Raw genomic sequence first — 24,000 nt, forward strand, 5'->3', positions numbered from 1 at the left:
TGTGAAACTGGACAACGTTCACAGTGTTTATTTCTGATCGCAGCAGCTGCTTCATGTCCGTTGCACCATTCAGGGAGTCCTTTCGTTGGCGCTTTCATGAGGACATGATGAGGAAGCTGGAAACTTTTGGCACATTCTCTTTAATAGCACAGCATGTTGGCGACTGGTTAATCGTTTAGACCTATGTAGCACTTTAGTTCTCAAAAGCGCTATGGTGGGTGCAGCAGTTACAACTCATGAAATAAGGGGTGCAACTCACAAGGAGGGGGCAGGTTTGATGCACATTGGCTGCAATCGAACTCTTAAGATGATGGGCTGTGTGTATCCATTATCAGCACTCAGTCTTCGCTAAGTGATCTTGTTTGTTTTGCTGTTGTGTTAATGTGCCCGTTGGACTTACAACGGGCTTTCTCTTTCCACAAACTCGATGTTTGTGTTCCTTTATTTTGAGATGCTTTTAGTATTACTGTCACACGCACAACCCCACACACGCACAACCCCACGCACGCACAACCCCACGCACGCACAACCCCACGCACGCCCAACCCCACGCACGCACAACCCCACAACCACACACACACCCAACCACCCACACAACCAACCACCCACACAACCAACCACCCACCCAACCACCCACACAACCGCACCCACACACAACCGCACCCACACACAACCGCACCCACACACAACCGCACCCACACACAACCGCACCCACACACAACCGCACCCACACACAACCGCACCCACACACAACCGCACCCACACACAACCGCACCCACACACAACCGCACCCACACACAACCGCACCCACACACAACCGCACCCACACACAACCGCACCCACACACAACCGCACCCACACACAACCACCCACACACATAACCACACACACACACATAACCACACACACACACATAACCACACACACACACATAACCACACACACACACATAACCACACACACACACATAACCACACACACACATAACCACACACCCACACACACATAACCACACACACACAACCACACACACACAACCACACACACACAACCACACACACACAACCACACACATACACAACCACACACATACACAACCACACACATACACAACCACACACACACATAACCACACACACACATAACCACACACACACATAACCACACACACACATAACCACACACACACATAACCACACACACACATAACCACACACACACATAACCACACACACATAACAACCACACACACATAACAACCACACACACACCCACACACACGCACACATAACCACACACACGCACACATAACCACACACACGCACACATAACCACACACACGCACACATAACCACGCACAACCACACCCAGCATTGGCATAGCCAATAGGTCTCGCCTTTGGGACCTTATACGTGTTTAGCCACGCAACAGTTGATGTGGTTGCACCAAGAATATTGTGCTTCATAACTAAATACTTAGAAGGTCCCAAAAGCGAGACCTATTGGCTATGCCAATGCTTGTTTTCATATTTGATTTTAACCATCTCAAGATGGTGCATGCCACTGGGAGCAGTACATAAAATGTCGGGGAAATGCTGAAGGAGCTATGGGTGTGTGGAGAAGGGTATATGTGATAGGGGGAGTATTTGAAGAGGAAAGCAACAAACGAGGGAGAGAGCATGTAAACAAAAGCACTGTGATCAAGGCTTGAAGAAAAATAAAAACAAATAATTTCCTTTATCAGAGCATTGAAAGGATAAAAATCTTTCATAAAAATATGGTAAAGCATCTTGGCTCCAGAGGAGGGCCAAACACAAGGATGGGAAGGAAAAACCATTGAATAACAAGCAAGCAATTGAGATAGACAGGAAAGCCAACCAATGATAAGCCGTGGTCTGGCTCCAAGTCCACTGTATGTTTTTGGTATGGTCCACAAGAGGTTTTTCTTAAACTGACAGCTAAAAGCTACGTGTCGGTAGCACCTAAAAATCTCTCCTTTCACTATATGGGTTGCTGAGGATTTTTGCCTGGTCTTAGCCTTTCTGGAGTCCCTCCTAGGATGATGGCATGGCAACAGCAGAACTGTGCCACTCCAAGACACCTACACTGTGTGTGGAGCATCCCTGCACTGACGTACGGTGTGATTCCTCGCCAATGCCCTATTATTGGGACTGAGCTGTGGTGGTGTCGCAGATGTCTTACAGCAGGTCCACCTACCATAGCTGATAGTGCACCAAACTCTTATGTTCAAGATGACACTTGTTGAAATGTTATTGCCCCACCTACTGCACGAATGGGGTGGCTCGGACAGTAGCACCAGTGGGAGAAAGCATCTGGGCGCTCTCTCAGCTTTGCTCTGGGAATAGATTGCAAACCTCCTGTTAATGTATCTTCCATTCAGACCTCAAGTCAAGACAACCAGAGGCTGAATTTGAGCGACCCAACACGCTGCAGTGTTGAAAATATGACAAAGTTAAGGGCGCACAGGGATCTCCTCCTGGCAGCCCTCTGGCAGAAGGAGCAGCATACGGTGACACCACCCACGCGAGCCCATGATCCCTCTTACTTGGTTGAGGCAGGCCGTTGAAGTCTGATATGACATGCAGCATGATATAAGGAACAGTTTATATGCTATAGCTTATCAGTGACTTTATTTATGGTATCTACTGGCATTAATGGGCTATCCCAGGGCTCTGGCCAGCCTGCATGGATCTAAAATGTTTGGACTCTGAGGTGACAAAAGCACTGCCACTTATAGCGACAACCGTTTTTGTAGCCTTCCTTAGGCACATGTTAGTGGCTTGTTGGAGGAGACAGTGCCTTGTATACACTTAGTATACTGTTCGAATCAGAGAAGCGGAGCAAATTACTGCAGTCCATAATATGGGGAGCCAAAAGGGTGCTTTGACACGTGGGCTATGGAAATGACGGGAAGCCCTCTTGTTGTGCTAAGAACATGGGTGAACTTAGATATGATGTTGCTGAGGAGTCCGTGATCTGGTGGCAGAGTTTAGCAGCCTTTGTTCATAATAGAGCCAAGATTGCATGTTGGAGCTTCCAAGATCATGCTCTCTTGAACATATTGCACAACTTTTCTGGCGGAGATAGTTCTCAAGAGGTAGAGGCTTGCTTTATGTTGCAGCCGTCCAATAAGACCAAAATTATACGCAACAGTCTGGACTTATGCAGCTTGGCAAAAATAGAGAGAATATGGCATCTGAGCAGGCAGGACCTCTAACAAAGGATGACATAAGGGGCTCATTTGGAGGGACTTAAAGTGGTTTTTCAAAAAATGTTTAATGACCACTTGGCATCGGGACTCTCTCAGGATGTAGCCAACATTAAATGAGACTCGGACTCCCTGAACCAGAGGACGAAGACGGTGAAGACACATTTGAATGCAAACACAAATTCTGAACCCCTTCTACAAACCACAGTGAGCACAAATTCAAGTTTCTAAAAAAAAAAAAAAGTGAAGACTTTGAAAACTGATCCAGAAGAGACAACATCCATCTCGGAAACCTCATGAAAGATACTGAAGGATAAGACATATATGCATGTCTAACTGAGCTATTCAGGGGAGTGCTGCTGGGTGCAATTGATTTTTCAGCATTGTGAGAGCATACAGGGTGGGAAAGTGATCAAGAGGCTCAAATGCAACACCACACAACATCCTCGCAAAAATGGCTGGCCCCCGCCTTAAAGAAGAATAATGCTTCGAGCAAACAAAATGGACATGGCGATGGCGTAACGATCGCGACAGTTACGCGGGTATCGCTGCAGACTCAAAGTCTATCCGCCGCTTTTCCACCGGTCGGCAATCGTTACGATTGCGGGCTGGGCGGAGCTGGGCCAGCAATATGGTGCCAAGGAGAGGCTGGCGGGGTTCGGCTTTGGGGGGCCTGGTGCGGGCCCCCGGTGGTAGGGGCTGCATTTGAGGGGGGGAGAGGGGGACGCATGGTACCCCCCTGCAGTTCCCTGCACCAAGTGGCAGGCACCGCGTGGTGCCTGCCACGTGGTGCACGGAAATGCTGTGCATACACTTTCACCATTGCGGACGGTGCTGCAGCCAGCACACCACCCGTAATGGTAAAAGGACAGGATGCGCCCAACAGCATGGTGGGCGCATCCTAATTGGACAAGTGGGACCACCGCACGTCTGGCGGTTGGTCCCATCCCCGTTATGAAGTCCGCCCGCCATGATAATGAGCCCCTAGGTTCTTTTCCATGATCTTTCTGCAAGTACCCTGCAAAGCCCAAGAAACTCTGACCGGTGATGCAAGAACCTACAATCAACTTACAGACCGCTATAACTCACTGGGCTGCTAATCACTTGGCAAGTGCTAGAGACCATGGTCTTCACCCTGTAGAGGGCATGAGTGTTGCGCGCAAAAGACAACGTTCACTTGAATGACTCTAGCAGCCTGATGAGGGTCGGAGCAACAACTCCGAGGTGACCGTTACGGCAAAATCCATGAGGGGCCATCGGAGTAATCATGAAAAAGGATAAAATCTTCATAGTCGCACACTGCTGACTTGCCAGAGAATCATTACCAACAAAAGGGGCAGCACTGTACACCTGAACCAGGGGCAATCCATATTTATTCCTAACGACGGCTCAAGCAATCCATATCAAATTAGAAAACCTTCAATAACAATAAATGTAAGGAAAAAGAAAAAAGCAGAAGAAAGATGGAAGAGAAACCCCGTTTAAGATATATTAGGAAAGTATACCAAATTTTATTAAATATATAATTTTTTTTAGAGTATTTTTTTTTTAAATAATGTGCTCAGAAACATACATTGGTGCACAAAAGGATTAATATCAAATACAAAAACCAGACAGGTGGCAAACAGAAGGGATTACATAACAAGGGAAGTTCAGGACAAAAACTGATACAACAACAAGCAAGACGATGCGTCCTTCGTTAGTTATGGCCACTTATGCGTCGACGGCGTTTCGACCTTTATATAATTACATGTATGTTTCTGAGCGCATGATTTAACAAAAATCCTAAAAAAAAATTATATATTGAATAAAATTTTTTATACTTTACTAAAATTTCTTAAACTGGGTTTTCTTCCTTTTTTCTTCAGCTTTTTTCTTTTTCCTTACATTTATTGTTACTGAAGGCTTGCCAGAGAAGCCATGATTACTTAACTAAGTAGACTGAAGAGATGAACTCACTGCCAACCTTGGCTCATCCACGTTTTGTCCTAGAGTTATGACTAACATTTGGAACTTATTTATCTGTGTTGGAATTGAGTAGCTGAAGGAATTGATTTGGATTGGAGGAAGTAAGATGTACCAGGCGTGAAGCTAATTTTTCCCTTACGCAGTGACTATGGTAACCTTTATACCATTGTAAAAAGAGGACAGCACAATTTATTTGTCTCCCATAGAAACAATAATGGTGTACCAGCTAGAGGTTTTGTTTAGGCCCTGTTGACTCTGTTTTATTTTCTGCATGGGGGTGGAGGGCTCCCTAGTGTGTTTCTTGGTGGTAAAAAAAGAGAGGAGCGAGAGAAAGGGATGGCTTTTCTTACTCCGTGAGACTAAATGAAGCTCATTTAGCGTAACAGTCATTGAGTTTGCAAGATCCACATATCACCTCTTCCCCTTTTTTAGGTCTCGCCTGACCCAGCGCATTCGCTGGTCTGGCGAGACTTATTGCGAGGGCTCCAAAAAGTGCTACCAGGCCAGCCTAGAGCTACAGTGCATGTGCGCGGGAGGCAGCGCCACGCTTGACCGCGATTACTTTCACTTTCGCGGCCGCATGGCCGCTTTGATGTTTGATCGCGTTTCTTAGTGTCACACTGCATGTTCCATCGTATGCCTTAATATTGTAGCGCCGCTCAAATTGTAAAACAGTTCTGTGCCAGACGTACATTAATGCTTCACTCCCAAGTTATCTGCGCCTTCATATTTCAGTGACTGTCATGCAGCGTTATACACTTGAATTAATGGCTCAGAGTCATGCCATCTGCGCCTTAAACTGTCATGGTGTAATGCAGCGCTATTCCGTCCGTTTGATAGTGACTGGGTGCCATGTCATCTGCGCCTTAATATTTCAGTGATCTCATGCAGCGCTATACACATGCATGAATGGCTCAGTGTCTTGTTATGTGTGCAGGAATGTTCCATTGCCTGTTTATTTATGTAATGCGATTTTATATAGTGCGAACATTACCCGAAGGTGTCAGAGCAACTGTTATGTTGTAATGCAGCGCTTTATCGTCTATTCTTTAATGCCTCCCTGCCATGTCACCGGTGCCTTAATATTCCAGTGTCCCTCACAGTGTAATGAAGTGCTACCCCAGCTGTGCAGCAATGTTTACCTGACATATAGTCTGTGCCGTAATATCCCAGCCACTTCCATTGTTTCCTTTATCGTGAGCAGGTGTGCTCTATTGCCTCAGCGCCTTAAAGTCTGTGCATCATCATTGCACTTACAGTCAAGCTGTAACTTAAGTTGAAAGTGCCCCTCCAAGAGCTGTTTCTTGGGATAGTGTCATTCCAGATGTGCTCTAAATCATTGCCAGCGCACCTGAGCTTGGTCACTGATGTCTCGGCCATGCCATCCCTGATTCAGTACCCAGGTAGCAGCCTGCCAGTTATTGAGCGAGGGTGGCATGCATCTGTCCTGTATTGAACTAGTGCCGTCCAGATCTGCCCGTGTCCCCTTGAGGCGCCATCCGTGCTTGCGTGTGCCAGTGCCAGCCTCCATGAGCTATCATACCCAGCACCATGCCGTCTATCTATACTAGCGCCAAGACGCCCCTGGTCATTCGTTGCGCTCTATATATAATATCAATTTAAAGTGCCAGCACCCCTCTACGCGTGTTCTCACGAACCTTTGGCACTCACACGTGCATTCACGCTCCCCCATACAGGTCTAGGGGGCAGTGCCTGCCTCACCAGTGCAGTGTAGTGTCATCAAAGCTGTGCTAATTTGATTAATGCAGTGACATCTACTGGTTTAAATACATGAGGTGCCAGCTTGCAGGCCCATCACGAAATGAATGAGTTAATTCAGTCCAAGAGAAGCTCCCTAGATTTTAAGCTAGTAGTAAAAACCCATCATTGTATTGTTCTGCAATTGATTGATATAAAACACCGCAGAATAGCCTGCGTGCTCTTCTCAAAGAGAAGCGAGCTTCGCCAGGGCTCGGTGTAATGCAGTCAACATCCCGTGCAAAGCTTCCCTTGTTACAGAAATCCCAAACCCAGTCTCCTTCGTTTGGTTGTGTAAAGTGGAGCTTGTGTGTTGAGGCTGAGATTGCCGAACGCGACGGAAAACTAAAATGCCGTGAATGTGTGCTTTGGGTGACCACCTGGCGTGGAGGCAAATGCAGGACAGGACTGTAAAAAATGAATGACAAATGATCAAAATTCAGGATAACATTGCAGGACAGAAGGTTCATTTTGCAGACATATCGGAGGTGTAGCCAGACCCCACTACTTTATTAATGCATATATTTCCACATTTTTATATTGCATTTGTTTGCTATTTCTCTGCACGGTGCTATGAGATTGCCTCCAGGTATGGTACATTCAGATGGCGCATTATGCCCTCGTTCATCAGTAAATGGATGCCCTTGAGCAGGGTGTCAAGAGCATCACCCCTACCCAAGTCTATCCAATCTTTCTAGGAGAGAAAGCAACAGCAAAATTTAAGATTATGTTTCTAAATATTTCAATATCCGTGGCGAACCATTTAGGAAACATTAATGCTCATAAAGTGTATGTTTGAAAGTAATCCTTTTATTCACAAGCCGTTTTACCCTCTACGATGGTGTACATCAGAATATCCCACACATAAGAAAGGGGTTCACAGTCTGGGTATTCTGGAAAATGTAGGAACACCCATGAACATGAAAGCCTGTGGTTATTGTCAAATATTTCTACCATGGAAATGGTCGGAGATTTATTCTTGTGAAAGGCAGGAGTAAAACCTTTCCAAGGTGGGAAGGGGAAGGGCATAACCCCCAAACTAGTGCAGGTGTACGGGAAGTGCGTTTCCAGCAATGAAAAGCATTTTCAATGTGGGGACATTCAACAAACAAGCATTGGCATAGCCAATAGGTCTCGCCTTTGGGACCTTGTAAGTGTTTAGCCATGCAACAGTTGTTGTTGCACCAAAGAAATTGTGCTGCATAAATAAATACTTATAAGGTCCCAATAGCGAGACCTATTTGCTATGCCAATGCTTGTTTTTTTTTTGAAACGGGAACTCATTTTTTCAGAAGGACCAGTTTTGTATAAAACATTGAACATACTCTGAGAAATGTTGGCGCTCAGCAGATATCAAGACAGTGGGAGTGGCATTCCCTTGTAAGCAGCATGCATTGTGAGGGATACGATTAAAGTGAAAGGGGATACCTGGAGATGCTATGTTAGAGTGCAGCTTTCCCTTCCTCAGAGATTTGTTACTCTCATTAATGTTTATGCTCCGAACCCGGCAGAAGAATTATTCGGTGTGGGAGTGGGGTTTAGTGTGATTGGAGCACTCACTGAGAGAACCCTTGGAGAGCGAGGTAGTCTTGGGTTAGGAAATTCAACTTGAAATGGGCTTTACAAATGGATAGGTTTGTGAGAGAATGGTGTTTGCTTGGACCTGATGCACAAAAGGCTAAAAAGGAGATTTGTAATCTATGGCTTAAAAGGTGCTTGATGAACCTTGCATGGTGTTGCTAGTTCAGAGATCTGTGCAGCTTTTCTGCGAGGAGGCTGCCGGGGCATTTATTCAGCTCCTGTTGTGGGAGTGCTATTATACCGAATGAAATGTAAAGGACTGAAGCTCCCATCAGCCCGCGCATTGCTGTCACAATATGAGCGTCATGAATTGTAAATTCTTCGGTTGAAGCTTCAGCTGCAGCTCTGCATAGGAATGTGTCTCCCTCAGGGGCGTAGCTAGGGGGGGGCGGTGGGGGCGGTCCGCCCCAGGCGGCACTATTTTGGGGGCGGCGCTGCGCTGCACACGTGTATGAAGTGCAAGCGGAAATGCTTGCGAATGCAGCTGCACGCACGTTTCCAGGCCGACTTGAGATTTCATGCCAAACAGCTTTTATCGTTTTTGAAGGGTAAAAAGAAGCGGGGATAGATAGAATAGATCCCTGTGAGACAACCATTTTATGCTCTTAACTTTATAGGCTGTGTAGAGGTGAACCGCACTGAATGCCCTCCCGCCCGGCGTTCTGCGGCCCGCCCGTGGGAGAATCGGAGTCATACTTCTGATTGCGGCCACAAGTGCACTTTACCGAAGCTTTAAATTGCAGCAAAAAAGTAAGTAGAGCAGGGAATGCTCCGCTTTTGTTTCGTTAGTTATAATTTAAATAAATAAGCAGCCGCCGGCCGGTAACTGTTAGAATATAAATAAATCTCGTTTATTGTCAGGGTAGGGCAGGCTCCTTTCAGTGCACTCATGCATGCCTCCACAGACTGGCTGACTCCGTCAGCGATGGCGCATGACTTTGGTCGTGTAATAATGATGTTAGTAACGAAAATTCAAGAAAAGCTCCGTACAAAAATGCACTTTTAAAGGTTGCACTGCAACTGGGCTCGGGGACCTGAGTGCAGAGTAAACAATGAAAGGTGAAAAGGGTGCGCGTATTTCAGACGGTATCCTGTTGTAAGGTACTAAATGTGGATCATTATTTACAATTGCTGGCACCAATGAAAGGAGCTAATGACTTGATGCATTGGCAAAACCTCCATACGTCATGACTGGCTTACAGACAACCAGTGACAGATCGAATGTGAGTTAGGATACTGACAAAAGCCTATGGCTGAGGGGTAATCAGCTCACAGTTACTCAGTATAGGTTGTATGAGCTCTGAGGCAGCTAATACTGTCTCAGACTTACGTCAATGTTAGTCACACGTCTGACCCTCAGGACATAAACATGAGAATACTGCATGAAATGCCATTCAATCAATGGAATACTGAAGTGTTTCAATTTAATTTCAATGCCATTTATTAGACCGTGTGGCCTTTAAGAGGTGACCCACACAAGACTTATTACAACATGTGTTGTCGCCATCAGTTATACTGTCTTACATTGAACAGAGCGATATGCCATTTGTCGCTTAGTGTACACTGCGCCCATTCACCGCACTAAACATCTGATACAGCACTGTCTGCTATTACTACGAGGATCTATGTCAGTTTTCACACAAACACAGGTGTCTGTATTCATTAGTTAGCAATCATCCAATCACATGTATGTAAAGAAGTATATGTATTAAGAGGATAAGATGAAGCACTGAGTTTGCAATGTGGATGCAATCATCATGTTCTTCAAATACATGGATTTAAAGCAAATAACTGTGTCTTCCTCCTTTTTCTGTTTTGTTCACAATTTTTGTGTTCTGATAAATGTATGTGTCCCTAAACAGTGCTACTAAAAACAGCCATATTTCACTCTAGAAGTTTGACGCTATTCCTAAAAGGCTGAGTGATTTATGAGTCCGAAGGACCATAATACTGAAATATATAGTGAATAAATGAGGGATGACTGCCAATTATAAGCCGACACCGCAGTGGAGGGAAACTGTTAATATCATAAACCTAACTCCAGACAGGATCAGGTATTTTTGTACATGTCCTGCCGGGCCCCCAGGAAGACATTGCTGCGACCCTGGTAGGGCCTTGGCAAAATAAAGTACGTTACGGTGAGCGCTGTTTTTAAAAGACACCCACCGCGCACACTGCAGTTCTGCTGCTGAGAGCATTGCCCTTTCTGCCCGGGTCAGAGCACCGTGGTGTATGGACTGCCCCACAGACTCGAGCACAGCACTGTCTGTGAACAGCTGAGCAGAGCAGCTGTCAGCAGTGAGTTTGCCACTGCAGCTTAGAAACTACAGCCCCAGGCAGGATTTTTCCATTGGTAAGTGGCCTGTAACACTACGGCGCGAAACACTAGAATCAGTGCAGTGATGTTTTTGTTTAGGAAGAGAGCACGCAATAAGGTTCAGATTGCAATAAGAAAATGAGTTGAGTTGCTGAACTAAGTACGATAAGGTGTTCCGTAGCCAAACATGATCCTTCAATTTTACACTGTCAAATGTAACCAATTTGTCTGTGGCTTTGCAAGAAGCAGTAATGATTACAAGTGTAAAATCATGTAAGATGTGAGTAGTTTGTGGGTATATAATCGTTTTACAGTAGGATCAGGTGTTTTGCAGCAGTTCCAAGTTCTTTTCATAACTTGTCCTTTCTCAAATAAGTGTCATTTCTTAACGTTTATCTGTTTCCATGTACTTAATTTGTTGATTTTGCTCGAAACATAGTGTCATACATTTAGTAGTTGAATGTCATTCATAGGTGTCCTGAAACCTTGAAAATGTCACACATAAGCACTCTTAACATGTGGCAGCTATGCAGTCTGTGTTTCATGTCAGATAGTGCCCTTCCATTTCTGGTGCTTTGCAATAGTTTAAGATGATTGTAGAGTTTTTCGTTGCTCAAATGGCTGTAATTTCTGATATATATGTTTCACTCATTTTCATTGCTTGATTTGTACTGGTGAGAAAGTGTTACTCATAGTTGTTGAATGTCACTCATAAATAATTACATTGAAAATACGAAAATGTCACACATTAGCAATCTGAAACCTTGGCAGCTATGAAGTCCGTGCTGGAGGTGGGACTGGAGCGCCGACTGCTGCTCCCTGTAACAGTCCGGTGAGAGACGAGCCGGGGCTGTCCGATCTGCAGGCGGACAGCAGCCCTGAGCCCTGCCCGCGGCCTCGTGTTTAACTTTGGGCCTGCAGCAGGGCATCGCTGACTTTTGAACCCTTAAGTAATATACAAACACACCCTGAGCTCTGCACCACCACCAACCTGTTTATTGAAGACTGTTTCGCAGCAACCCAAAGCAACCCCCTGGTCCGGGATCAATGTGCGAGGCTCCCAGGGAGGTCGGGGTGAGAAAGAGCGATACATCCCGAGACTCAGGGCTGGGGTGGAGCCAGGCCTTAGGGAGTCCAAACACCTGCAGCCAGGCCGCTGGCGCGCTCGAGTCCAGTGCGATTTCATCTTTTCTAGCCACCCTAGACCACACTCCATTTCAGCCATCCTAAACAGCCGCCTTTAAACAGCATCATCGCGTCTCCTATTCTCAACCTCCCCCAACCCGGCACCCCCACACCCCTAACTAATTTCTAAATCGTAATCTTCTTGAATTCGAGCCGCGCCACTCTCCTTCAGTAATAGATTTCCTGACCTCTGTTACAGTTGACCTCATCTCTCACGTGTTTTTCTTCTTCTCTCAAACCATCACCAGCCACCTTTGCCTGCCTCCACACACCCACTCACGACGACCCCCCCCTTTACCTTCACGGGGCCCTTCACACTCTTCCCCCCCTTGTGCATGGGTGATCTGTGACGTTTGTGGCACCCCAACACATCCTTTTTCCCCTTCCTATAGCGCACTGTGTCATTCATAAAGCACGCGGTGGAACTTTCGAGCCCACCACCACCCCATGTCTAAATTATTGCTAGAGCTCCTATTGCTTCTGCCCAACACCTTTCTTGGTAGCCTTTAGGCAAACAACCTTTAACAAATGAGCCCCCCTCCGAGGTTAGAAGAGAGTAGTTCTCGCAGTTTTGACTGTTTAGTCACTGACCTCTGTTACTTCAGCAATACTGGAAGTTATACAGTTCTTTTAACAGGAGTGCAGGCCTTTGGAAGCAAGTGGATGAGAGAGCATGAAACTGCCTGCGCTGTGGGCAAAAATAGGTACATTGTATTTTTTTTACTCTTGAAAGTAATGGGGGGTAATTTTGGGAGAACATTGGCAAAGCAGGTTTTGTTTTGGGGTAAAATGTTTCCGTACTAAAATGGAATGCCTTGAAGCTGTGGACTGTCTTGCAGCTCCAACACATGGGTGGGAACTAACCTAGTTAGTCAGTATGCAAGTGACATCATGGTGTGTGCCATCACAGTCAGTGATGTCACAATGCATGACATCGCACATGGCATCACAGTAACCAACAGCACAAGAAGTAACATCAGATATTGTGATCTCACATATTTGTTTTTATTAGGTATATCATGAGATTTACCAAATTAGATTTTGCTTTGGGGTTGTGCTAAAAAAAAAAAAGTGCCGCAATCCCGATGCAAAATCTGCGTCTCAACTAATTTTACACATTTTTTAAAACCCTGCCACAAAGAAATTGGCAACAAGGAGAAGCATGTTAGTAGATCTTTTATGATTAATTGGTTACAAAGTCTGCGTTTTCTAATATTTTTTTATAGGGTTTAGACATCTGCTGCAGAGGTGCCCAGTAGATGTCGGGGGATAATACTTGGTGAAATAACCCTGGAGATTAACATTTTTCTTGGAGAGATTTCTGTTTGTGTAGTCCCAGATCTGACTCAAAGTAGTATAGAAGGTTAATGTGCCTGCAAAGCACATCATGTACTATGCAGATGGCAGAACTGTATATTTTTTGGGGGGGATGTAGCTAGCTAAGTGGGTTACTGCTGTGAACACAGATCCTTTTGTTACTTGCAGTTCTTAAATACTAAGCCTTTTAATATAGCACAGGGAGCTATGTAGGATATGTGACTGCTACACCTTTTAACCCTCACTGACACATGCAACACATCTTGTACACTGATTTACACACTTGCGTGATTTATTGTCAATCTGTATGTTATGTAAATCTCTCTGACACCCTGCATTGGGATGCGAGGTTAGTATTGGGCTTGCTGCACCTCCTCTCCGACCTTTGCTTTCACCTGCAGTGGAGTAGAGAGTGGCGTCATAACTTAAACACAGCCAATCCACCCCCGCTGCTCACCGTCTTTTCTCCCCCGCACACCTCCTCACCCGCTACCTGCCATGGGCGGCAATCTGGGGGATAGCCCCGGGCGCCAGAAGCTCTAGCTACGCCACTGGTCTCCCTCCAGTAGAGAGCCATCGGGGAGCTGCTGCCGCTGTCAGACTAGAATCAAGTGGGAGTGTGCACAGGCTGTCACATCAGCTGTGTTCCCCGAATACAGGTGCAGGTGCTGCTTTCCACCACTGCCATCCTTTAATCTGCTTGTTGTCCAAGTCCCATTGTATCTGTCATGCACAGGCTACCCCTTGGCATGCTGGGGCCACTTTAATATTGTCTTATGCAGAACCCTCTCCCACACCTTCATTGCCTCTGTAACGCATGGTGTTACAAGCACATCGTGGACTGATGCTTGAGCCACGGATACATATATATGAACATTACTACGCAGAGTGCAGCAACCTTTGGGATTAGTCTGGACATATTGTAGACTTCCATGGCATGAGATGGTGATACATGGGCACATGGGGCAGCATTATGTGCGAAAAATGAGCATCTGATACATCCGGCTAATTGCGTGCAAATTAGATTTTTTTTTGGGAAATGTTTATTATTCCTAATTAAGAAATAAGACTTGTACCAAAATATGTGCAGTTTTATACATTGCAAATTTGACTTTTAGGGACAATTGTAGCTTTTTCAACTATATCTTAGAAGCTGAATGCTTCTTACTACTGCTTTTGGGGATACTGACTGTAGGACTGATATCATGTGTGCGCTGTCCATACTTGATGTTTGATTTGATCTGCTAAGTAGCACTGTTGTACGGAGCTGTATATTCTGTCTAACTCTGCAGAATGGAGTGACTTATTCATTTCCTTGCATTTTCATACCGTCCTTCTTAGGAGAGTCTTAATATATGACTGAGAATCTCCAGGGAATGGTCAGGCTAAAAAAATAAAACAGTCATTTGTGCATCACTAAGGAAAGTCTCTTCATTTGTTTTGATCCTGTTAAAATCTTTGTTTCCATCACACTTCTGAATTACAAAACACATATTTTTGCTTTCCTAACTGCTAAATGTGTACAGTTAATTTACAGGCATTTGCGTGTTCTTGTTTTACTAAAAATGTCAGCCTTTCCTTTCACACTCCCTATGCCCCTGCAAGATTGTCACATAATTCACTTTACTTTTCTTTCTCTGACTGCAAAGTGAGAGGAGTTTGTAAACACCAGTCCTTATATTAAAAAAACGTAAACCGCAATTTATCAGAAGACCACCCAGGAGCTAAGATGGTGTAATCCATCAAAAGCAATCCGACATGGCAAAAGAAAAAATAAATTTATACATACAAGGGTGTGTGGGTCCACTGTGAAATGGTGATTGTGCAATCCAAGTAGATTGTACAGCTCAAAGGAGTGATCAGAAACCCGAAGTAGATGGTAGACACCCTGGGAATGGGACTAATTTAAAGGGACCAATTGAAAGGGGAAGTAATGCAGCCTGAAGAAGAGTGACCTTTAGGCTCTGATCAAAGGAAAAGAAGGTGCACAGTGCGTGGTCACAAGGAGCTTGTAGTCCTGCAAATACAGAAAGTTATACTTCACGTTTTGTGTGAGCTGTACCCTCATTGTGAACAGTCCAAATATATGTTTCAGTTCAAAGTGATCTTTAAAAGGATTCCTTTATTCAGCATTGCGCACAGAGCACATTTCCTAGAATGTAAATTTGCTGGGATATAGTTGGTGCATGGGAGGGGTGGTTTAGCATCTGGCAGGATCTTCCTGCCATTGATAGAAACTTCTTAGGGTAGTCTCAAGGGAATTGGACACCATCTCGGTGGCTTTGAGCTTCAGGCATCATGGAAGAACCATGGAATTACTTTTGTAAAGTCGATTCAGAAACAGCATAATTTCCCATTGTTTCTCTCTGAGCCATGGATTTCATTAGGCTTATCTGACATCCTCTTCACAGCCTTCTTGAATTCTATGTGTTTTTTTTTGTTATTCTTCTCTTTGCTGGAAGAGACTTCTGGAGTTGGAGTTTAGCCTGCTGTACGGAGAATGACTGCCCCCCCTGATGCATTTCTTCTGAAAAGCAGCGATAGTTAGCTGTGGTAGCAGCCTAGAGCTGAGTGTTCTCTTCTATGGATGTCTTCTGATCTTTGGTTGTAATCTTTATTATTTTATCTTCCAATAAAAATATATTACATAACTTTCAGTAAAACCCTGCTTCAATATCATCTCAGTCAGTGCACAACATTGTAAGAGGTATATTAACATTACATCTTGTTCGTTGAGAGGGGCAAAGAAAGTAAATCCATGTACACACATCCTTCCTTCTCCATTCTAACAAGTCGGTTAGAATAAGTCATCCTTGTTGTAAATCTCTTGATCTCTATTTGTGTGAAAGCTGAATGCCCCCCCATTATATCCCTATTGGTGATTGACAGAATCTTGAAAGTTGAACATCTAGCGATGAGAACCCAATGAAGATCTTCTAGGGCAGGTGAGATGTGGTCTGGCGGATGAATATTAAAGTATTGGAATAGTTACTGAGTGGCCCTTCATAACCTAGGGATTTCAAGCTAACACATTTGAAACTTGAGCTTTAAAGTGCACTTTTTAGGCCTCATTATTTTAACATTTTACCTGAGCGAGATCTCTCCCCAACCAACGCAGAAGGAAGGATACTCACTTGGGGATTTATGCCCTAGCACTTCCAAAGAAGCAGTTGCTAATCACTGAAAGGTGGTTAGTAGGGGCAAAAACAGAAGTGAGGAAATATTGAAATGTAGTGTAAATGTGTAAAATTTGAATCCCTGTTAAAGAAATGTTTTCTTAGCAGTACCCCTGAGCATCATTGGGTGGCATCGGTGGACTCCGCGTCGTGGTCGCTGGGATGATGTCGCGGTGCCTACTTAGACACCGCCCCTGCGCGCTGACGTCTGTTCTGACACGACTTTCCATGCAAGAAGCGCAGAGCCATGAAAGACACTGACCACTGTTGCACACCAACGAGGGCCCTGCAAGGGAGTCCCTATGCCTAGAAGTCAGTTGGCAGAGCGGGGAGGGTGGGTGGGCGGTAAAGAATCTATAACTAACATATGTCTCTTACAGATACATAGTTACTGAAGGTAAGTAACTTCCATCAATTAGTGATTTTATAGAGCGTGCTACTCACCCGTGTAAGGGTCTCATGGCGCGAGTTTGAAAGTGATTCTCTTATCAACGGGGGAGCCAGTGGAGGCTTTGGAGGTGTTTAGTCATATGTTTGTGGTGTGGAGTCCCTAGGATGAGCCTGGCAGCTGCGTTTTGGATGGTTTGGAGTTTGTGTAGAAGAGTTTTGTTGATTCCAGTGTAGAGGGTGTTGCCGTAGTCTAGTCTGCTGGTTATGAGAGCGTGGGTGACGGTCTTTCTGCAGTCGAGTGGGATCCATTTGAAGGCCATGCGGGGGACGTGGAGGCAGTTGAAGCTGGTGGACGCAACAGCGTTGATCTAGCGGTTCATGGAGAGGGAGGAGTCCAGCATTATGCCAAGGTTCCGGGCGAGGTCTGTAGGGGTGGGTGGGCTCCCAACGGCGGATGGCCAACAGGTGTTTTCCCAGGCGGAGGTTCAGGGTCAAATTTGTTCATCTGAAAGAGACTGTTAGTTAAAGATTGCTTACCTTAGAATAGATACCCCAGCAATACCCACCCCCGGAGGAGGGTCTGCAAACTAAGTTCACACCAGAAAGTCCTGGAGGACTGAGCGGGCAAAATAGCCGTCCCTCCAGACTTGGCTGTCCAGACAGTAATATCTGGTGAACGTGTGCAAGGATGCTCTCGTGGCTGCCTGACAGATGTTAAGAAGGGGGAATCCACGTGCCAATGCAGTGGTTGCTGTCATAGATCTAGTGGAATGAGCACGTAGCCCCACTGCAGGTTCCTTTTCCGCTAAAGCGTAGCAGATCTTTATGCATATAACCACCCATTGAGAGATGGTATGCTTTTGAACAGCCTCACCTTTCTTGGCACCTACATAGCCAACGAAGAGTTGATCATCCACCCGGAAATCCTCTGTGCGATCAAGGTAGAAGGACAGCGGACGTTTAGGGTCCAGATGGAGTCTCTCCTTCTCCTTGGGAGGTGCGGAGGTGGGAAAAAGGTGGGCAAAGTGGTAGTTTGTCCTATGTGATAAGGTGCAACCACTTTAAGAAGGAACGAGGGCCACCTGGCTGCCAAGATGATGTAGACTTTGGGTGGGAGTTCAAAAGCTGTCCACTGTCGCCGCTGAATCTCCACGCGAGGAGGTGGAGGTTCTGTTGAAGAACCGTCCCCTGCTGCTGCGACAGAAGATCCACCCGAAGGGGCAGTCTGATCAGAGGATCGATGGCCATGCTCAAGAGCTCGGGATACCAGACCCTTCGTGCCCAGTCCGGGCCTACAAGAATAACTTGGGCCTGGTCAAGCTTGATCTTCAGCACTTGGTGCAGAAGTGGTACTGTCAGAAAAGCATACAGGAGGCCACAACTCCACTCGTGACTAAAAGCTTCGCCGAGTGAGAGCCGTCTTGGAAACTCCAACGCTCAGAATTGCAGACATTGCGTGTTATCTTTGGTAGTGAACAGATCTAACCAAGGCTCCCCCCACCGCAGAAAGAGACCTTGCACCACCTCCAAGTGAAGACGCCATTCGTGATCTACCAGGCACTGACTGCTGAGTTCGTTCACCCTGGCGTTCAGGGATCATGCCCTGATGTTCCAGCCATGTCTAGAGGTGAAGAGCCTCTTGACATAGGGTCCACGACCCCACCCTGCCTGTTTGTTGCAGTACCACATGGTGATGGTGTCTCTGAACACCTGCACCACCTTCCCTTTGAGAGAGGGAAGAAATGCTTCCATTGCCAGGCGGATTGCCCGGAGCTCCAACAGGTTGATGTAGAGCTCGGACTCTGCTGGAGACCCGACTCCTCTGATCTCTGCTTCTCCCAGAGGGACGCCTCATCGCAGGAGTGATGCATCTGACACTACTGTGAGGTCTGGTTGGGGAAGGGAGAGGGATCTGACCCAAGTGTAGTTGATTAACCACCGCTACAGTTGTAGCGCAGTTCCCACCGAGATCTGGACCTAGTCGGAAAGATTCCCCTGATGCTGCGCCCACTGGAACTTCAGGTCTCACTGCAGAGCCCGCATATGCCATCTGGTATGATCCACCAGCAGGATGCAGGAGGCCATGAGGCGCAGCAGCCGTAGGGTCATTCTCACCAAAATCCGTGAGAGTCTGAAACATCTGTATCATAGCCCGAATATCTCAGACTTTGCTGCTCGGGAGGATATGCCCGAAACTGCACTGTCAGAACATCTCTGATAAAAGGGAGCGTCTGAGAGGGATTTAGTTGTGACTTCGGACTACTGATAGTGAACCCCAGCGAATGGAGGAGGTCCGCCATAGTCTGGAGGTGGGAGATGACAGCCTGGTGCGAGCGTGCCTCCAACAGACAGTCTTCGAGATAGGGGAAGACTGGAACCCCTGATCTGCGCAGATGAGCTGCGACCACCGCCATCACCTTCGTGAACACATGAGGGGCACTGGCAAGGCAAAAGGCGAACACAGTGAATTGAAAATGCTCGTGGCCTACCACGAACCGTAGGTAGTCTGTGGGCTGGCAGGACAGGGATGTGGAAATTGGCATCCTGCAAGTCCAGCGCCAGCATCCAGTCTCCAGGGTCAAGGGTCGACAGGACCTGAGCCAACGTGAGCATTTTGAACTTCTCCTTGCCGAGAAAGCGGTTGAGGGCCCTGAGGTACAGGGTAGGATGCAGCCCTTTGTCCTTCTTGGGCACCAGAAAGTAGCGGGAATAGCAACCACGACCTACTTCTGGTGCAGGGACCCTCTCAGTAGCTCCCTTGGCCAAGAGAGCCAAGACTTCCTGGCGGAGAAGCGCTAAATGATCCTCTGACATGCGATTGAAAGATGGTGGGTTGAAAGGAGCAGTAGTCTTGAAGGGGAGGAAGTAGCCCCTTCGTTTGTTTGCAAAACTCACCTGATGTGATTGATTGCCAGGGGGGAAGGCGACGGCGAATCCTGCAGCCCACTGGCCATTGATTGCCCTGAAAGGTCAGACTAGGAAGACTTGGAGGCTGCTGCAGGGAGGAAAGGGTGGACTGGCACGCCCTCTGGCTCCCAGACCGGTGAGGTCGCTGGGTCCCATGTCCACGGCCACACAGAGGCTGGGCAGCTTGCATGAACCGGTGGCTAGAATGGGACGGACGTAGCTGGGTGTCCCTTCCGAAGCCACGAAAGGGATGAAAAGCCGACTGGAGTGGACGAGAAGGAGCAGTGAGTCCAAAAGATCTGGCCGTAGCCCGAGAATCTTTAAAGCGCTCCAGTGCCAAGTCTGCTTTGTCGCCAAAGAGGCGATGGCCATCAAATGTCATGTCCATCAAGGTAGACTGGACATCCCCCCGAAAAGCCAGATGTCCTAAACCAGGCAAAGCATCGAAGGGCACCGACGTGGCAATTGTTCTGTCTAGTGAGTCTGTGGTATCCAGCCCACATCTTATTGCGAATTTGGCTGCATCTCCCATCCACCACTGCCTGGGAGAGAATGGCCCGGGCCTCCTCCGGGCACTGAGGAAACACTTGTGCAACCGAGTCCCAGATGGTATGGGATTATCGGCTCAAGAGGCACTCTGTATTCACAGACCGCAGTTCTAAGCTGGAGGAAGAGAACATGCGCTTCCCAAGGTGATCCAGCTTTTTGGATTCCCTATCTGGGGAGTAGAAGGGAATGCGCCCTTGGACGAAGAGGCTTGGACCACCAAGCTCTCGGGGGAAGGGTGTTGGGTGAGGAAAACTGGGTCACCCTGGGGACAGTTGATGGCAGCGGGCAATCGTCCTTTCCACAGGAGCCCCTGTACTGGACTTGGACCAGGTGCCCAGAAGGATGTCCGTGAGGGTTTAATTGAAGGGCAATAGGGTTTTGGACGTGGATGCCGCAGGTTGAATCACCTCTGTCAGGAGGTTAGTCCTGACTGCCACTGAAGGGAGCTCAAGGGCCAAGACCTCGCTGCCCTTCTCACCACCACAATGTAGGAAGCTCCCTCCTCCGTAGCCACGGTAGGGGGAGAAAGCATGCCATGGTCTGGGGAATTGTCCAGACCACTGGCGTCACCCAGGTCCTCTCTCCAGTCTTGCTCTTCCAGCTAGTCTGCTAAAGGGTCCAGCGACCCCCTCCCAATCCTCATCACCACTTTCTGGGCGATGGGGAACACCAGAGATGAACAGGAGAACAAAAGTACTTTCTGGCGTCTGATCCGACATCAGTCTGGGTCCATCACAGGGTTGAGGATGGGGACGGCGTCAGGGCGTCGTTGCCAGGATCAGTACCAGGGAAGGTCGTGTAAGATTGACCGGTGTCAATCGGGATCCAGGCTTGGATCCACAGGGGTTCTGCCAGGGCCGGAGCCATTGGCATCGAAGGCCCAGGACCCCCGACCGGCTCCGCAGGGCCGTAAGGCACACTGGTGGAGTCGGGCTGCCCAAAGATGCAATGGATGGCTTTGTAAAATGTACCAAGTTGGGCAGGGACGCTCCGGCTCCTGGAAATGGGGGTGGGGGGAGGTGCGGAGTCATTACTGAAGTAGGCTCCGGAGACAGAGCCTTAGAACAACAACACTCTGGGTCCCGCGTCGCATCTGCTGAACGACTGGGAGAAGGCCGGTGCTTCTTTGCCTTCTTCCTGTGCTTTGACTTACCCGAGGACTTCGAAGACTATGAGTTCGATGAGATGTGGGCGTTCTGCAATTTGTCTTGAGACCTTCTCCTCGAATGAGACCGGGAGCGACGCGGAGCTGAATGCCAGGCCTCCAAGAACTTTCGGGACTGCTCCTGCAAGACATTGGATTCATGTTCCGGCAGTCGGAGCATGATTTCGGGTCGTGGTCACGCTCCAGACACCAAGGCACACGAGGTGCAGGTTATGTTATGTTATCTGTGATTTGTAGAGCGTGCGGCTACTCCAAGGAGTGTCCCGGCGCAGGTCCATCACAGACATCAGCCTGTGACAGGCACAGCAAGGCTTGAACCTGGTCTGTCACTTGGACACCAGAAGTCGAAGGCTCGAAAAAGAAGTCGACAAAAGGTCACTAAAGGGGTAGCGCTCTCCAGATCTGCACTAGGCAGGTGCGGAAAACGAAAGAACTGACGTCAGCCTGCAGTGGCGACGTGTAAGTAGGCACCGAAACGTCATCCTGGCAAACACGACGACGGATGTGGAGATGATCGACTCCACCTACCGACGCACAGGGGTACTACTAAGAAAAGATTTCTCCGGATCCAGTCTGACGCCTCGGGGTAATTCTAAGGTAAGGAATCTATAACAAACAGTCTCTTTCAGATTAATTCTACAATAAAATTTAACAGAAGGAAAACTAACACAAAAGAAAAAAGGCGCGTATCCGCATCCTCCTGCCCACTCCCCATTTACCTCCATGCCACACTCTCACAGTGAACGTTTCCCAGGCAGGTTCTAACCTCCAGGTAGTCAGATTGGACCTCCTGCTGCTATCCCTTCATTGAGAGTTTCAGCCCTTTCCATCTTTCCATATCTCTTCATTGAGAGTTTCAGCCCTTTCCATCCCAGGGGTGATTGTGATACCAGGGTATTCCGCCCAAGATCACCATATTTAATGTATTTTCTAGGGCATCCCCAAGCGTCATAAACTGGTCTCTCCATACTCCTGCAAAAGTCCATTCCTCTTTTCCACTCCCCAATGGAGGGGCTATTGTGAGTGCCTGCCAAAGCAGTGTTTGTTTAGGACTGTTCACTCCTACAGTGGTGTTTGTGTAGGAGGGATAGCTTAGGGTCAAATTGTACGTCTCACCCCAGGACCCCTAAAAAGCAAGAGATCACCTGTCTTCAGAATGGGGCTATTCTGGGGCAGCTCCACAGGTCACCACAGGGAACCAGGCATCGGAGTCCTGATAGGCTATCATACCTATATTCAATAATCTGCATCTAGTAAAGTATACCCTATAGAGGTATTGCACTAGTCGCAACCTGGTAGAAACTGCTGAATTTCACTGAGCGGCTCTGGCCTTTGCCATTCTTCATCAGTGAGCGGACCTACGTCTCATGCCAAGACAGAGTGGAGGACCCCAAAGGAATCCGGTGTATGGTGTATTATTGTGCGGTAGAACTGTGACACCCTGTGGTTCCCCAATGCCCACATGAGTAGCTTTGCCTCAAGGTGGTTGAATTTGGGTAATGCTCCCAATCCTGTGTTGTAGGGAGTCAAAGCGTATCAGAGTTGTAAGTAGCGGCAGAATTTGCTACAGTGGAGTTTGAATTATAGTCATAGGGTCTATATGGGTAATGCTCTCCATTACATCCCCTATTGAAGTAATTCCAATGAAGTCCCATTGCTGAAAGCCCTCAAGACTGGCCCCCTGGACCAGGACTGTGCCTATCCACAGGAGAGTCTGCTCAGTGAGCTCATTGTGCCATCCCATACGCCATGGTGTAGAATTCCACAGCTGGAGGACAACCAAATGGGAGGATATCTTGAGGAGTCCACCCAGGCAATGAGTTTGAACAAGCTGAGGAACGTGTTACTGGTTAACATGAGAGCCTTCACCTCTCTTAGCAAATTTTTACAAGTCAAGCAAATATCTATGGTACAGGATAACCAAGAACACGAGCAAACTTTCCCGCTCAAACCGCCTGGGGGTGTAACAGGCACAGAATCCTCAGTGACATTTCCCATTTTCACTAGAGAAAAATGAGACCCTTTTTGGCTATTATCTATTCTATCACGCCCAGCCGAGTAGCATTAAGTAGTAGGAAAAAAGGAGAGTCCATTTTCTACCCTGCTTCGGCTAACGGCGCACATATGTCCTTGGGTTGAGAAGCCTGTGGTAGTAACTCAGTGTAGGTGTTAGTCTGCTCTTGGCAATATATTCGATCCGCCATCCATTCCTTGAATTTCGGGGCTCGGCCTCTGCCCCATCTGCAGGCAACCCTTCGCTTTGCCAGTAATAATGATATAGCGACATATTTCCTGTACTTTTTGGGTATCTGTGCCGTGTACCCTAGTAGCGCAAGGACTGGACATCTTTCTAGTTGACTATCTATCATTTCCTCCAATGCTACAAACACCTGCTCCCAATACTCCTGTATTCTCTCGCATTCCCAAGCTAAATGCAGGAAGCCCGCCCCTGGCCGTCT

The 24,000-nt window shown here is 47.2% G+C and overlaps 1 protein-coding gene across 1 annotated transcript in view; it reads left to right on the forward strand.

Annotated features, from left to right (window-relative positions):
• The window catches only part of ABCB7 (ATP binding cassette subfamily B member 7), an 801,099-nt gene that overhangs the window by 35,865 nt on the left and 741,234 nt on the right, over positions 1 to 24,000 (forward strand). The window lies entirely within an intron of this gene.

This window comes from Triturus cristatus, chromosome 5_2 (assembly GCF_964204655.1).
Source record: "Triturus cristatus chromosome 5_2, aTriCri1.1, whole genome shotgun sequence".
Taxonomy (NCBI): Eukaryota; Metazoa; Chordata; class Amphibia; order Caudata; family Salamandridae; genus Triturus; species Triturus cristatus.